The sequence below is a fragment of the Cannabis sativa genome, chromosome 4, assembly GCF_029168945.1.
Source record: "Cannabis sativa cultivar Pink pepper isolate KNU-18-1 chromosome 4, ASM2916894v1, whole genome shotgun sequence".
NCBI classification, from domain to species: domain Eukaryota; kingdom Viridiplantae; phylum Streptophyta; class Magnoliopsida; order Rosales; family Cannabaceae; genus Cannabis; species Cannabis sativa.
Genome location: NC_083604.1, coordinates 6,701,520 through 6,706,986, shown reverse-complemented (window position 1 = coordinate 6,706,986; position 5,467 = coordinate 6,701,520).

Genomic DNA, 5,467 nt, shown 5'->3' with positions numbered 1-5,467 from the left:
GTTTTTTTATCGATCCAGCTTGGGTACAGTTTATGATTGCAAGATAATGTGCCATAGGAATGGTAGTCAATTTTAAATGTTACTGCTACTGCTAGCACTTTCTTTCTAGAACTAGTTTTCATTGATGAGTGCCTTTCAATGTAATTTTAATTAAAGATTCGGGCTCAAGGCTGAATGGTATTTCATTATGTACAAGGCAAAAAGGTTAAAGTTCCAATATTCCTTGTCCCAGCTACCCAAAAGGTTTGTCTTCCAAATGCAATACTAAAATAATTGGTTGCTTAAAGTTGTCCATAAGAGAAGAGAAATTTGTCTAGCACATCCTAATCTACAGGTGTGGATGGACTTATATAGTCTTCTAAATTTTTATCAATCTGCAAAAAATTTAAAAAATCACTCCAAATAGCTACATCAGAATCAATCCATTCATGGCTAACATCTTCAGTGTCATGCTCAATTCCACTGTTACTCATGTCAGAGACATCTTCTTCGCATTTCTTTTTCACAAAACTCATGAAATGAAAAAAATTATCTTCATCTTCGGACAAATTTGCTATAGGTTCTATATTTTTCGTTGTCAATCATTTTCAATGTAAGTGTGGTGGAGAGTGAATGAAAGAAGATAATTGCGAGTAAGACTTTAGTTAATTAGAATTTATAATTAAAAAAATAAAAATCAAGACTTTAAAGATTAATTAGGTTTTAATTAAGTGTCAATATAATATCATGGTTTTTAATTTATAAGGACACATCCTGCAAAAAAAAAAAGCAGAGTGTGTTCTTATAAAAAAATTCATTATAAGGATAAAATTTTAATTTATATAAAACTAATTTTAATTTTTGTAAAAAAAAATTGTAAATATTAAAATTAAATAGTTTAATTGTTAAAATGATTAAGCTAAGGGATTTATATATAAATAAATAAATAATTATTTATAAATTTTAATTGCTAATTAAGATCTTCTTAAATATTTATTTAATTACTTAAAATATAGGAAATTATAATTAATTAAATCTAAAAATAGAATTTTTACTTATTGGTAACTTTCTATTATAGGTAAAAAAAAATGTAACCACATGGTTACAATAAAAATGTAACCATTGAATAGTCACCCATATATATATATACTAGGTGATTGTTACGTGCCAAGCCACGTAGTGTTAGTTTTATTTAATATTTTAGTTTTTTATTTTAATTAATAATTAAAATAGTATAATTATTTGAACGATTTGTTTTATAAAAATAAAATATGTGTCAGTATATTTAGTAAGTAAAACATAGTTGTGTTATAATAATGTATGTTATTAATAGTAAAATGTACATTAATCTTCTAATTGAAAAAAGTTCTATTATCTCATTTCATATCTAATAATAGCTACACAACTATATATTTATAGACTTTCACATTCTTTGCAAATTACTAATAAGCACCAATAATATTTTCATATTCTAATATTTTTCAACCTTCTCCTCTTAGTGGTAAAATTAAAAATAAAACTAAAAATAAGCACAAACATATAAGGTAAATACTAATTACAGCCCATTTCATCTTTTTTTTATTATTATTTTTTTAAGCCCAAGCCCAAAAATCTCTAAGCCAACACAATCAATCTTCTTTTATATTATCTTTTCTAGATATTTTATCTATATTTTTCTTTTTTAAAAAATAAATAAAAAAATTATTAATATTCTCCCAAGATAGGTTTGTTAGAGAGATATGTGGCTAAGATGATTTTTTTAATTTAAAAAGAGATTATTAATATTTAAAAGATTGTTTATTTAAAAGATTATTTAATTTTTTGGGTTTAATTATTGGGTTTATTTTTTAACGGGAGATCAAACCTAATCGTTAAATTTAACAGAATATTCTTTTATTTTTAAGTATATTCTGTTAAACCAAGAATGTTAAACAAGAAATGCCGTTAGATAGGCACTTTTAATATATAAAGATATATATATATTTATATATATGATGATCACCATTTGGATCAACTTATAACAAAATTATAATTAAGGGCTATTTCATTACAATTAATTTCTTACTATACTAGTTGAAATACAAATTTTATAGTACGGGTAGTAAAATGCGTTCATTAAATTTAAAATACTAAATATTTCCCTTGAATTATAAAATTTGTAAAATCACATTTTATTAATTTTTTTTTTGTAGGATAAAAATTTCCTTAAACTATAGCAACTATAGAAAATAAGTCTTTTTATTACATTTGGTTTATTTTGAAAACTATTTATTGATGTAGTACTGATGTGCTGTTAATATGGTGTAATTCAAAAATCTTAGTAAAAAATACAAGCATAATTGTGTTATAAAAAAAGATTAAGAGTTAATTTTTGTATGTTTAGTATCAATAAATTAAATTTTAAATAATGTCAGATAGATAAATAAATTATCGAAATGTAAATATATTTGTGACATGTGACTACATCAAAAGAATTGATAGAAGGTAATAGAAATTACACTAAATTACAATTTTTTCTAGTCGAAAGAATTTTTGCAATAGAATAAAAATTTAGAGGACCAAAATTTACAATTGTAATAATATTGGGGACAAATTCTTATTTATCCTACGGAATTGTCCTATATTCTTTTTGAAAATATAAATTATTAAATACTATATTTACAAAATATATAAAATTTAAAAATTATGTCATTGTAATTATGGACAGTTACAATTTTTTTTTTAAATAGCCACAAAATTATTATCAAATACATATTTTCATAATCACTTAATTGTTATAGTTGTATTACAATATTATAGCGCATATATTGATGTGAACTTAAAAAACAATAACAAATAATAATAATAATAAAGGTGATTTGGATAATATCGAATAAGTGAATAACCTAATGCTTTACCTTATGTGTTAATACATATGGTGAGAATAAAAGGAACTTTTGGCAATTCAATTGGTTAAGGACGAAAGTATTGCCACTTTTATTAAGGTAATAGATAATAGGGAAAAAAACAAAAAAATACAAAAAAGGAAAAAAAAATTACAAAAATACTTTGGGCCGGCCCATTAAACATTTATACAATCCATATACAAATATTTACAAAAATACCACATGCACTAAGCCTTCAGCTGTACAGAGCGAACCATGAAGATGAAAATACGCGCTCGTTTCAAAACCGCAAAACAACTAAAATGAAACCAAAACGAGAAAAATACAACTATTAATTCTGGCAAAAACAACTGGAAAAAAATACCTGCAATGATCTAAACTGAAAATGACGAAAAAAAAAATCAGAAAAACTGTGAAGAAACTGAAATTACACATTTGTTTTCTGTTTTATTCGATCAAAACAACTCCCCCTAATATCGAAATCCAAATTCATGAAATGTAGATCTGTAACAAACAGATCTGGACCTCCCACCAAATTCAAAACAATGTATGATGTGAAATTTTTTAAAAAAACCTCATGAATAATACATCTACATTATATACAGTTACATTTTGATTTATTTTTTGTTTTGGTTGCCTTATAGTTGCATTATCGTTTTATGATAGTTTATATATTATGCAAGAATTTAATTTGATGGGGACTAAGAAATAGTAGTTATACATAGTAAGTTTTGTGCAAATAGTTGCATATTAATTTTATAGTGAAATAACATATGCCAGTAGCAAAACTATAATAAAACTACAAAACAACTGTATGCAAGTGCAAATAGTTGCCTTATAGTTGCATTATCGTTTTATGATAGTTTATATATTATGTAAGAATTTAATTTGATGGGGACTAAAAAATAGTAGTTATACATAGTAAGTTTTGTGCAAATAGTTGCATATTATTTTTATAGTGAACTAACATATGCAAGTAGCAAAACTATAATAAAACTACAAAACAACTGTATACAAACTAAAATACAGGAAAAACTCTTTGAACATCAACATCCATGATAAATCTCATTGTTACCCATTGATGATATAAAAATGGACAGGAAACAACTAGATAAAAAACATATTAAAAAATACATATAGAAGGTGTAAAATTTCAAATATGGGAGAAAACCAAAAAGAAACCGAAAACAAACCTCGGTTCGAACATCAGCACCAACATTAGCTTTTTTCCCAGAAACGTTGACAATGAAATCTCTGCATTATTTGTTGAGCAAACATACATAAGAAGCACAATGATTTCTATACTCTTTCTGGCTTTATTATCCTTAAATAATTAATAGTTTGTTTTTCTTCATATTTTTTAATTTTTTAACACATGTAGGGTGGACCACTACGGCCATCCATGCGGATATACTACTTAAAGCGCCATAGTAGCTGTTGTGGACCTCATACTACATCTCAACCGTTCATTTAACGTATCGTAAAATCTAACGGCTATGATTTCATAAAATAACCGCGTATCCAAAATTCTGTATAGACTTCATCCATGCCTATATATATAATCTCCATTGAAGTAGCTTCACTTCCATAATCCTCACTCCTCAAACTTCCAACTTCCTATAACTACTTCAAACACACTCGATCATCACTCTAAAAATCAAGCCCTAAACATACATATATATATATGACGTGGATGGGTTCAGTGAAAGTCATGCTGATTTCGATGGGCGTTGTGCTCGTGAGTTTAGCCATGAAAGTGTCTGTTCCATTGGTGAAGGAGTTCATAATAGGTTCTCACGTGGCAGTCATGTGGAGCTCCATCGCCACGTGGCTCAAACCTCCGTATCTTTACATCATAATCAACGGCATCATCATAACCATTGTCGCCTCTTCGAGACTCCACCAGAACCACCACCACGATGATCGGGTCGATACCGAACCGGGTCGTTACCCGATGACAAACGGCTCTAGTAGACAGGCCAATAGCGATTATGGGTTTTATGTGGAGAGTAATAATAATAATAATAATAAGATCATTTCGTCGGAGTTCGGTGCGTTGGAACAGATCCGGCCGAGGCCACTGTACCAACAGAGAGAGAAATCATTGTGCATGCTAATGGAGTGTGTGAGTGGTATTTGTGTAAATAAAACACTGTAAAAAGTAAAAAAGTAGTAGGGGCCGTGTGAAGGTATTGATGTAATATTGTTGAGTTTTTATATTTTTGATGTAAATATTCCTAGATAATATAGCACACACAAATAGTGTGTGTGAACACAACAGCCAGTGCTCACTCTTTCTTTTCTTTCGTCATGCATGCAAAGAAAATGTTTCCTTTTCCTTACGAGTTAGTGTAATTATAAAGTAAAAAGTAATTAGTTTTATGGCTAATTATGATTTTTTCTTTTTCGAATTATTTTTTATTTAAGTATTTATATATTATAATACATAATTTAAGATTAAGGACCTCCAACACACATGTATCCTGTGACTACTGCTAATTTCCAGTAATTTTTCTTTCCAAACTATTAATTACTATTGTTCTTTTAGAATTTTTATATCCATTAAAAGTTCCTTCAAATCATTCAGTGTTGAAATATAAGAC